Source organism: Oncorhynchus keta, chromosome 14, assembly GCF_023373465.1.
Source record: "Oncorhynchus keta strain PuntledgeMale-10-30-2019 chromosome 14, Oket_V2, whole genome shotgun sequence".
NCBI classification, from domain to species: domain Eukaryota; kingdom Metazoa; phylum Chordata; class Actinopteri; order Salmoniformes; family Salmonidae; genus Oncorhynchus; species Oncorhynchus keta.
The window spans coordinates 50,581,504-50,594,520 of NC_068434.1; positions in this window are offsets into that span (position 1 = coordinate 50,581,504).

Genomic DNA, 13,017 nt, shown 5'->3' on the forward strand with positions numbered 1-13,017 from the left:
GAACTCGATGACGAATCTGCTGCTGGAGTCAGCGTAGTTGGAGTTAGAACCGCCGTCGCAGACACAGGCAGTCCCAGCGATGCAGGCGCAGGTAGATCATGCACCAGTGCAGAGAAGCTATTCCTTATGTCAGTCTGCTCCGAACTTTTCTCAGTCACTCCCGTCTTCTGCTGCTGCCTTCGGTTTCCACTTCTTTTGACATTCTTCTTGCTGTTCTCTGCTCTCTACTTCACTACAGGAAGCCACACAGGAAGACTTGGAGACTATTCCTTCCATCCAGCTGAGATAATCAATGAGAAAAATGTCTTCACAATAATTGCCCAGAGGCCAATGGTCATGAACCCAGAGACCCTTAAGGACATTGTCTAGGGGGTCCTGGGACGTTTAACATTTGACGAGTCCCCCTCTACGGAGAGGACTGATAGCCCCTCCAGCGCCCTATGACCCTGTTCACTGACATCAGGAAAGACCTGCAATGTGGGTATTGCAGCCACATTTGGTTAGGTATGAGCAATGTTTTCAGCAAAGAGGATGTCATGAACGACATTGTAGACACTGCCACCAACAGACTGTCGCTACGCGTGGAGTCGAACAGCATGGCTCAAGGCATGGCATCCCTGATTATGTTGGCTGCAGGAGCATGAAGGGCCCGACTACCGCATGCAGGGCCCCCGAGCCCCGACCTCCATCTGAAATTCTGGGGCTCCAACCTAAAACCGATTTTTGTTTTGGGAAAACATAATTTGGGGTGGGGAAATAGCTAACTACTTGCATTTCAACACAATTTGTGAAGAAAAAAATGTGTGGTTTTACAATGCTATTTTACACATTTTGTCATGAGGCTAATAGAAATGTTGCCATCTTAAAGCTAATTTCCTGTATTTCTACACCTTTTGCCATTGGTCAGAGAGGATGACTGTGCTGTGTTATAGCTCATCTCATGCTATTGTTTACATTTTGCCATGAGGCTGAAAGAAAATGTTGAATTTTTAAAGTTAATTTCCTGCTATTTTACACATTTTGCCACGAGGCTGCAAGAAACACAACCCAAAAGAATCGGGGCCCCGGGGCATGTGCCCTGCATGTCCATTAGGTAATCCTGTCCTGGGAGTATGTTTGACCATGCTAGCATGAAGAGCTTTGGAAGTGGAAGCTATTACACTGTGGGAAGAGATGTAGACCCCACTAAGAGGCTCCTGGAACAAGGGTTTAGAGTGGACATCACTGGGGTGAACGCGGACTCCCGGCCGCAAACCTAAATCTATGTTGGAGGATCTGGGTGGGCAGCTCTGGTTCTGGATGCCGACCCCCTTCTTTACACTGAGTCCGCTCTTGTAGCACTGACCCGTGGATCATCGCCGGAGGCTTTGGACTGTGGATCCTCGCCGTAGGGTACCCTTGCTGCGTGGATCATTCCAGGATGTTGTGGACTGTGGAGGCGCACTGGAGGTCTGGAGTGTAGAGCTGACACAACCAGGATATCGCGTAGGAGGTCCAAAGAGGTATTATGCAGACCAGGAGCGCTGAGCACCCTCCTTCTTGGCTGGATGCCCCTTCTAGCCCGGCCAATGCGAGGAGCTGGAATAGAGCACACTGGGCTAGAATAGCGCACTGGAGACACGCTCCAGACAGACACTGGAGACACGCTCCAGACACATGCTCTACCGCATAACACGGTGCCTGACCAGAAACACGCTCCCCACAGTAAGTACGAGGAGTAGGCTCAGGTCTCCGACCTGACTCATACAATCTCCTCGTGTGCCCTCCTTAAAAAAAATATTGAGGCTGCCTCTCGGGCTTCCGTGCTAGCCATGTACCTTCATATCGTCTCCGGTATTTGTCCTCCTAGTATCACCGTTCTGCTTTCACTACCTCTAACTCCTCCTCCTCCGACTGTGTCCAGGGTCCTGCTCCATCTAATATCTCCTCTCAGGTCCATTTCCCCATTAAGCGCTGTTCCTCCTTATCACACTACTTGGTCCTGGTTTGGTGGGTTATTCTGTCACGGTCGTCATAAGGAGGAGACCAAGGCACAGCGTGATAAGCGTACATTCCAATTTATTAAACGAATGCAACACTGAACAAACTATACCAAATAACAAAACAAACCGTGGAGCAATATGACTAGTGCGAACAGGCAACTAAAGATAGAATAACAACCCACAAACTATCCAAGGAATATGGCTACCTAAATATGGTCCCCAATCAGAGACAACGATAAACAGCTGCCTCTGATTGAGAACCAATCTAGGCAACCATAGACATATAAACACCTAGACTAGAAACCCCTAGACATACAAAAACCCCTAGGTCGTTATATAATATTAGGGTTTGTGCCCAATAATCATGTAAAACTAATTGTACATGTAAATATCCCACTGCCATTGGGTTTCCATGGATTCAGGTTGATCAGGTGGAGGAGTATTGCTATATTGGTGATCTTTGAAGTCATTGGTGAACACTAGTTTGTCCTAATCATGTGCATAACTAACTGTATGGACTTATAGTAGTTTACTACAATCAGACCTGGGTCCAATACATATTTAAAGTATTTGAAATACTTGAGGTGGGATTGATTTGGCTTGCCTGACATGCAGAATTAGCACTCTGGGGACTATTCCATTGGTTCCAATGTGCCTGATAAGCTAAATCAAGCATACTCCTAGTGTTTGAAATACATAGCCTTTTCGACCCAGTTCTGACTACAATAATTTATGTGACAACAATATGATCAAATTCAAACACAACAGAAAATCTATTTTTGTCTAATATTCAAGTTAGTGGATAAACATGATGAATTACTTTTTAACAATTAGTCTAATGGAGGCTTCCAATAGAGTCTATACCTCATCTCGGTCACCAGAGGGCACTTACGTTTTGTTATTTGGAGCCCAGATTGACTCCTTAGTAGGCCCACTGTAGTTTACTACATAGAAATATAATTGCATTCTAGTTCTATGGTTTACTACTCCTAGGATTCACTTTAATTTGCAGTTATAGTAAGGAACACAAATATTCCAAATAACAAGAAAGTTAATACATGATGTTTTGAACATGAAGTTTTTTGTCAACACTGTCATAGTCTAAATCTATTACCCCAAATCTTACTGATATGTGGACGATTGCTGCACTGTTATCTTTACCTTTTCTCGTTCCTCTGCATTTACATCTAATACATTTGTCTATCCCAGTATATGACTCATGATTATCATGATTTCAGAGTCTTTCTAACCTAATTCTCATAGTGGATATAAGCACTGTTTTCGATTGAGACTTACACCTTTATCATTTATATTCTAAAGGCGTAGTATTGATTTTAACCACAATAACAATTTCACCAATATTTTCTGTGTGGAGCAACCTGTCTCTATTGACCTTACCATTATGGGGTCTTAATATTTGCTTCTATGATTGTGAAGACATTTTTTAAAAATCAATTGGTGAAGAAAATAAACTTAACTATATCTAATGTAGTTTTTAACAAGATGATAGGCTCATTGAATGAAGACGTTTCTTTGTGGGTGATGATTTAGAGCAATGAGTGCTTTGAGTGCAATCTAAAGTGATGGATTTCTTCCCCAGGCATCTTCAAATACAAACCACCTTCTACATCTGTTTTTTAAAATAAAGTAAATGTAATTTTACATTTTGAAGGTTTACTTGAAACACTTTCATATTTCACTGGAATCTAACATCACATGTGAGAGGACTGACCCCTCAGCTATTAGCCTGTTTCCTCCTAATTCTAGTATAATGGAGTGGTAATAACAAGATGGCATAGCACTGACACATTCTGTTTGCATCCTTTGTCTGTCCCCTTTTGCTTTCCTTTTGTTCCCTCCTTCCTGGAACTCAGAAGCACCTCAGGGCATCAAGAAGACAAGAAGACATATGTCTCTGCAAAGAAAGAATACTTTGTAAACAAACTATGAGGATGCTATTTCTCACTGTGGGGACATTGTGGAAAGAAAGCAGGCGTTATCATGTGATGTGAATGTTCAAGTGAGTCCCTACCATATACTTGATAAAGTAAACACTAATATTCAAGACAAGTTTGTCCACCCCTTCCCCTCCCCCTTGAAGATCCTAAACACAGAGCTCAAAATTGACAGACAGTAGCCTACTTTTACCACCTTGCTGAACACATGCATGCAGGTGGTGTAGTGAGTGACACAGGGTCTGAGAAAGGTGCTATACAAATCCTATGTAGTATAGTGAAGTGAAGAAACGTTCCGAAGAGAGAGAAAAGGAAGCACTGCTTGGCTTATATACAATATATCCAAAGGGTGCTCATTGGATTCAAGGGTCTGAAAAGACAGAGAACAACATTAGTTGTGGCTCTTAAAAAAAACGTAAACCTGAAAGCCTTCAACAACAAAACCAAGGTACTCCTATTGTGATCTACATTTTAAGCACTTATTTATTACACTTATACTCGGATAAAGAAAGTGTCAAAACGAGACGGTGGTAAGCCAACTGAATAAAGTTTCTTTTTAATTTGGATCGCAAAGAGAGTGCCTTAATTGTTTTTTTTTGTCGTAGGCTTTCAGTTGGACTGTTTTCCAAGATACAACTTTTGTTGTTCTGAATCTGTATAAAGGTTAAACATTTTTTTTTAAACAATTAGGACAGATATTCTGAATAATAGGCTACTTAAAAAAGCCTTAGATGAAGACCGTTTTGCCATTGTATACTTTCCAAATAGGATAGCATGGTATGAACTTTAATGTCCCTCAGAGGAAATGGTCTAAGACACACAGTATTGCTTTAAAACAAACAATACAGCATCACAGGTGTCAGGGGCACAAGCAGAGCAGCGCCACCAGGAACCAGGAAGAGATTGGGCCCTGGTCAAAGGAAGTCCACAATAAAGCGAATAGGGTGCCATTTGGGAAGCATGCAGCCATTGTTTGTGGGGATTAGCTCCTTCTGCATATGGGCTTTATTCCCCAACTCTTTTCCCAGAGATGGACACACACGCTCTGTCTAGAAGCTCAAAGTGGAATCCGGGCACATCAGTCAGTCAATTGGGTCATAGGTTTTACAAAAGGCTGCAGGGTCACCCTTCAAATCCTCATAAGAGGCGGCCTTTCCCTCTGTGGCTCTGCTGTGGCCCTACAGTCCGGGCCTGGGAAGAGCTGAGGACGCACAGACACTGACTTGTCATTGGGAACAGCCCTGCTAATTTCCAATTTCATGGGAGCTAGAGTCAGGGGCAGGATGGTCAGCCCCAGCATGGCCCCTGTGTATGCCAGCTCTGCAGGATCCATTGTTGTCGGACAGCCCTGCCGCAGGGTGCCATGTGTGGTGAACACTTTTCCCCGTGACACCCAAGTGTCACCACCAATAACTAACTGTAAGCTACAAAGTCAGTATGAGGTCGCCATGGAAGAGTTTATTAGGGACCTCGGTGGGGTTGTCATGGTTTGAATGGGAACAGGGGAAATAAGTACCAAGATGTCTTTGATGGAGGTTATTTCACTCATTCTGTGTCTCAATCAGCTGTGTGTCTTCAGAGTTTACATCAAATAGCTGTCTGACCAATACAACCCAAATGATAATAGCCATAGGCCTACATTTTCATTATCAGGCTTTCAATGTTTGTTAATTTCATCCTTCAATTTTTTTCTCCCAAAAACGATACCTCAATGGGGTTGCCTCAAAAACCTCAACTTCTTTAATTGTGTGATAGGAATACATCATAGGAAGAGGGCTAGCTAGAGTTAACCATCATATTTCAGTCGAAAACAATGTGTTTAGTGATCACTTGACATGCTATTTCTAATTATTATCAGGCCACTGGACACAGGTCAAAAGCTAGTTTTGATTTACATTTGGTTGAGTTGTCAACTAACGTGAAATCAACATGAAATAAAATATACATTTCACCATGCCATTGGATTTAAGTTAAAAGTTGGGTGAAAAAAATATTAAATTCCCTTACGTTGATGACTTTGCAAATCGAATCCGTTTTCCAAGTTGATTCAACGTCATCACATAGAAACAGTGCTTGGATGAGAAATAACGTTGATTCAACCAGTTTTTGCACAGTGGGAGATGACTTCTGTTAAACAGGCCACAGACCTGTGGACCAGTAACACACGTTCAACTAGTCTTTACGACAGCCTTATGATCAAAGGGGCTTCTTTGATCATAAGGCCAACCTGTGGTTGTTCTTTAGGAGAAGAGAGAGAGGGCCAGAGTAGGAAGAATAGGTAGCAGGGTTTAAGGGAGGATATCAAACCAAGCTGAATGTAGTTCCATTGTTTTTGTTATGGGCTGATTGAGATGTCGCTGACATGGAAAATGACTTGCACATGGCCCTGAGAAATTCTGTAAATGTAAATGCATGATTGTGTGTGTGTGTGTGTGTTAGTGAGACAGAGAGGAGAGAAGAGAGAAAAGAGAGGAGAGAGTGTGTGTATAGATGTGTGTGAGAGAGAGCTTTTACTCAACTTACCACATGTTTAAGGAAAAGAGCTGGACTTCACGCAGACCGCGGACATCTATAAAATCTGTTAAGGAAGAGAGGACTTATTTAGAGTCTGACATAAAGAGATTACTGGCTGTGTGTGTGTTTGTATGAACATATAACCAATAACCCCCCCCAAGAAAAACAACCATGCCCACACCCCATATAGGCCCCCTCAGATCAGACCTATGCCCCTCATGCCCAACGCATGCCCCCCACTCCCGCAAAGAGGGCCCTCACATTAAAGTCACACATACACCCAGGCCGTAAGCAGGCAAACAGGCACTAGCGACTCCTGTGGTAGGCCGGGCGCAGTGCACATGGTCGCCAGATATACAGTGTTTCCTCCGACACATTCTTACACATTCCCACTCTTACACCAGCCCAAGCCAATGCCATGTACCAGATGCTCAGTAGGCTCTGTTCACACTTACTGGTCTGAGGCCAAACCACACAACTAACAACACTGGACACTTTTCTTTCTTTTTTTTACCCATTTTTCTCCCCAATTTCGTGGTATGTAATTGGTAGTTACAGTCTTGTCACATCGCTGCAACTCCCGAATGTCGAGAGCTGTACGTCCTCTGAAACACAACCCAACCAAGCCACACTGGTTCTTGACACAATGCCCTCTAAACCCGGAAGCCAGCCACACCAATGTGTCGGAGGAAACACTGTATATCTGGCGACCATGCCACAGGAGTCGCTAGTGCGTGATGGGACAAGGACATCCCTGCCAGATAAACCCCTAACACGGACGACGCTGTGCTCCGCCCCATGGGTCTCCCGGTCGCGGCCGGCTGCGATAGAGCCTGGACTCGAACCCAGAATCTCTAGAGGCACAACTAGCACTGTGATGCAATGCCTTAGACCACTGTACCACTCGGGAGGCAACACTGGACACTTTATGGAACACAAAGCCTTCACTATCTCATCCTGGAATATCCGAGGCCTGATGTTATCTGCCTTTGGCCTAAAGAGCAGGAACCTGGACTTCAGAAGTACAGACATTGTCATGCTACAAGAAACATGGTATAGAAGAGATGGACCTACTGGTTGCCCTCTAGGTTACAGTGAGCTCGTACCAAACTACCAGGAGTAAAACAGGGAAGGGACTCAGGGGGTATGCTAATTTGGTATAGAGCAGACATAACTCACTCTACTAAATTCATCAAAACAGGAACTTTGCATTTGTCTAGAATGTTTTTTTATATTTTTAAATCTCAACAGAGAAAAATATCATCCTGTGTGCTACCTATACCCCCCACTAGAATCCCCATACTTTAATGAAGACAGCTTCTCCATCCTGGAGGGGGAAATCAATCATTTCCAGGCCTAAGGATATATACTAGTTTGTGGTGACCTAAATACTAGAACTGGACAAGAACCTGACACCCTCGGCACGCAGGTGTCATAGTTCTTCTAAAACAGCGGGTTTGGTAAAGTGGGTTTGGCCTATTTTAAAGATTCCTGGACGGCTCTCCAGGCGTCCTTCGAGCGCTGCACCCATTTCTCCACCGCAGGAGCCTCGGTCTGGCTTTGATGCCATGGAGCCAGGACCGGCTGGTAGCCCAACACGCACTGGAACAGAGACATGTTAGTAGAGGAGTGGCGGAGGGAGTTCTGAGCTAGAGCCGCCCATGGGACGTACCTCGCCCACTCAGCAGGCCGGTCCCGGCAATACGACCTGAGAAACCTACCCACATCCTGGTTTACTTTCTCCACCTGCCCATTACTCTTGGGGTGGAAACCCGAGGTCAGGCTGACCGAGACCCCCAGCCGTTCCATGAACGCCCTTCAAACTCTGGACGTGAACTGGGGACCCCGATCAGAAATGATGTCCTCAGGCACCCCATAGTCCTGGAAGAAATCGGTAAACAGAGTCTCCGCAGTCTGTAGGGCCATAGGGAGACCGGGCAACGGGATGAGACGGCAACGACCAGGATCGATCCACAACAAACAGGATCGTGGTGTTTCCCTGAAACGGGGGAAGGTCGGTGAGAAAGTCCACCAACAAGTGCGACCACGGCCGTTGTGGAACGGGGAGGGGCTGTAACTTCCCTCTAGGCAGGTGTCAAGGAGCCTTGCTCTGAGTGCACACCGAGCAGGAGGAGACATAAAACCTCACATCCTTTACCAACGTGGGCCACCAGTACCTCCCCCTAAGACTCCGCACTGTCCTCTCGATCCCAGGATGACCTGAAGAGGGTAGTGTATGGGCCCATCGAATCAACTTATCACGGACACCAAGAGGCACGTACTGAATCCCTGCTGGACACTGGGGGGGTGCAGGTTCCAACCGTAACGCCCGCTCGATCACCGCGTCCATCTCCCATACCACCGGTGCCATCAGACATGAAGCTGGAATGATGGGAGTCGGCTCGATGGGCCGCTCCTTGTGTCATAAAGGTGGGAGAGCGTGTCAGCCTTCGTATTTTGGGAGCCAGGCTGATATGAAATCGTAAAACGAAAATGGGTAAAGAACATGGCCCACCTGGCCTGACGCAGATTCAGTCTCCTCGCTGCCCGGATATACTCAAGATTACGATGGTCAGTCCAGATGAGGAAAGGGTGCTTGGCCCCCTCAAGCCAACCTTCAGAGCCTTGACTACAGCTAACAACTCCCGGTCCCCCACGTCATAGTTCCGCTCCGCCGGACCGAGCTTCTTCAGAAAAAAAGCGCATGAGGCGGAGCTTTGGTAGCGTGCCCGTGCGCTGTGATAGCACGGCTCCCTCCCCAGCCTTGGACGCGTCCACCTCCACTATGAACGCCAAAGAGGGGTCCGGATGAGCCAGCACGGGAGCGTTGGTGAACAGCTCCTTCGCCCCCCCCCAAAACCCCGGATAAACCTCCGGTAGTAATTGGCAAACCCTAAAAACCGTTGCACTTCCTTTACTGTGGTCGGAGTCGGCCAATTACTCATTGCTGTAACGCGGTCACACTCCATCACCACCCCAGTGGTGGAAATGCGATAACCCAGGAAGGAAACGGTTTGTTTGGAGAACACACATTTCTCAGCCTTGACGTACGCGTGTGGCAGAATAGATCAGTATGTCATCGATATACACTACCACCCCCTGCCCACGCAGGTCTCTGAGAATCTCGTCTATGAAAGATTGGGAAATGGCTGGAGCATTCTTCAACCCATACGGCATGACGAGGTTCTCATAATGGCCAGATGTGGTACTAAACGAGGTTTTCCACTCATCTCCCTCCCGGATACCCATCAGATTATACACACTCCTAAGGTCCAGTTCTGTGAAGAAACGTACCCCGTGAAATGATTCCACCGTCGTGGCGATGAGAGGTAGCGGGTAACTAAACCCCACAGTGATGGAATTTAGACCTCATCAATGCACGGATGCAGAACTCCCTCCTTCTTCTTCACAAACAAGAAGCTTGAGGAGACAGGTGACGTGGAGGGCCAAATGTACCCATGTCCCAGAGATTCAGTGACGTATGTCTCCATAGCCACTGTCTCCTCCTGGGACAACGGGTACACGTGACTCCTGGGAAGTGCAGCGGTTACCAGGAGGTTTATCTCGCAATCCCCTCGTCGATGAGGTGGTAATTGGGTCGCCCTCTTCTTACTACAGAAGGCGATAGCCAAATCGGCATATTCAGAGGGAATGCGAACAGTGGAAACCTGGTCTGGGCTCTTCACCATCTTCACACTGATGGAAACTCCTATGCACCTGCCTGAACACTCCTCTGACCACCCTCGGAGAGCCCCTTGTCTCCATGAAATCTCCGGATTGTGATTAGCCAGCCAGGGAATTCCCAGCACCACTGGAAATGCAGGTGAATCAATAAGGAAGAGACTAATCCGCTCCTTATGATTCCCCTGCGTTACCATGTCCAGTGGAACCATGGCCTCCCTGACCCTATTGGTTGGCTATCTAAGGAGTGCACAGGGGGAAAGTTTGGTCTAACGACACCAGGGGAATCCCTAGCCTTAACGCGAGCCCACGATCCATAAAGTTCCCAGCTGCGCCTGAATCGACTAGCGCCTTATGCTGTAGAGAGGGAGAAAACCAGGGGGAAAAAATAGTAAGAACATATGGCCAACAGGGAGCTCTGGGTGAGTCTGGTGCTGACTCACCTGGGGTGAACGGGGAGTGCTCTGCCTGCCTTCCCGACTCCCAGACGAGCTCCTCCAGCACCGCTCGGCAGTGTGTCCTCTCCGACCACACCTGGTGCAGGAGGAGCCTCCTCCTCCAGTCCCCCACGACGCGGCCCTACCTAACTCCATGGGGATTGGAGCGAGAGGGCCTGGAGGTGGAATCAACAGGGCCCGTTCTGGATGCCTGCGGGCAGCCAGCAGGTTGTCCAATCGGATGGACATGTCAATCAGTTAATCGAGGGAGAGGGTGCTGTCCCGACAAGCTAGCTCCCTGTGGACATCCTCCCGGAGGCTACAACGATAGTGGTCCATCAAGGCCCTGTCGTTCCACCCCACCCTGGCGGCCAAGGTCCGGAACTCTAGCGCAAAGTCCTCGTCTCCTGTCGCAGGTGGAACAGCCGTTCACCCGCCGCTCTGCCCTCTGGTGGGTGGTCGAACACGGCCCGGAACCGGCGGGTGAACTCGGGGTACTGATCCCTCGCCGAATCTGGGCCATTCCACACTGCATTGGCCCACTCCAGGGATCGACCAGTCAGACAGGAGACGAGGACGCTCACACTCTCCACCCCCGAGGGAGTCGGAGGAAACGTAGCCAGGTACAGCTCCAGCTGTAGGAACCCCTGGCACCCAGCCGCCATTCCATCATACTCCCTGGGGAGCGCCAGACACAGGGCACCGGATCCGGACGCTGGAGGAGGGGTAGGTGGTGCTGGCGGAAGCGGAGCTGGGGGTGATTTAGGGAGGTCACTCCTCTCCCATCGGTCCATCCTCTCCATCATCTGGTCCATTACCGACCCGTTCCGGTGGAGAATGGCCGTATGATGGAGTACTCGCTCCTCCATCGATGGGAGAGGAGGTGTCGCTGCTCCTGCTGACTCCATTTAAAGGGTCAGAGTTCTTCAAGAACAGTGGGTTTGGAGTCAGGTGCAGAGAGCCTGGGGGTTCGAATAAATGTATATTTTTTATTCCCGGGAAAACGGTCACGCCAAAAACACAAGGCGCATTAACTGACCAACCCATACACAGGACCCAAAACTGTCCGGAAAAATAAGATACAAACGAACATCCACAAACTAACAGCATAGCAGTCCCGCACAAACCGAGGCGGGCCTAACAGGCTTAAATAGACAAAAATCAAGAAACACAAAAAGGAACAGGTGCAACTAATAAGACCAAACGAACAGAAAAGGAAAAGGGGATCAGTGGCAGCTAGTAGACTGGCGACGAGCGCCAAGCACCGCCCGAACAGGTAGGGGAGCCACCTTCGGTGGGAGTCGTGACAGCAGGGTGACAAACACCTACCTGGAGGAGACAGCATTCCCTCCCCCATATGCCCCCCCTAGGCACAACTTCGACAACATAACCAACAAAAACGGGTCACAACTCCTGCAGCTCTGTCACACGCTGGGTATGTACATAGTCAGTGGTAGGCTTAGGGGGGACTCCTACAGTAGGTAGCTCATCTCTTGGCAGTAGTACTGTAGACTACTTTATCACTGACCTCAACCCAGGGTCTCTCGGAGCGTTTAGAGATCACAGCAAAATCACAGCAATACTCAATCATGATGAAAGCCAAAGGAACTGAATAATATTAAGAAATGCTATAGATGGAAGGAAAGTAATGTGTAAACCTACCAAAAAACAATTAGGTAACAGCAAATTCAATCCCTTTTAGACAATGTTTCACTGTAATAGTGAACGTGTAAACTTGGCGGTAGAAAACCTAAACAGTGCATTTAATCTCTTAGCTTCCCTATCAAATCTAAAAAGCAAAAAAACTAAGAAAATTAACAACAATCTGTTAATCCTACCCCCTACTTTTTCGAACATTCTGTTAAAAATTGCGCAACATTTCAGCATCCTGCTACTCATGCCAGGAATATAGTATATGCATATGATTAGTATGTGTGGATAGAAAACACTCTGACGTATCTAAAACTGGTTAAATCACGGCTGTGACTATAACAGAGCCTGTGTTTCATCGAAAAGCGCAAGAAAAACTGATCACTGAAAACTGGAAAAAGTATCAATGTGCCACTTGCATGTATTGTTTATGGGAAACCAAATTACATGGGGCTGAGATTGCAAGTCCTACAGCTTCCACACGATGTCGCCAGTCTCGTCAATTGCCTGGGCTTTGTTTCTTGGTCAAACGAGTAAGAGAGAGCCCATTCCTTCCGGTCTCCGACAGGATGTTTTGGATGAGAAATTTTCGACCATGAGTTCAAGACGTGGAGCTATTGAATACACATCGCCCCGTGATCAATTTGATAGATTATTAACGTTTACTAATACCTAAAGTTGGATTACAAAAGTATTTCGAAGTGTTTTGTGAAAGTTTATCGTCAACTTTTTTAATTTAAAAAAATGACGTTGCGTCTTTTTTCCTGGATCACACACTCTTCATAGATCGATATTTAG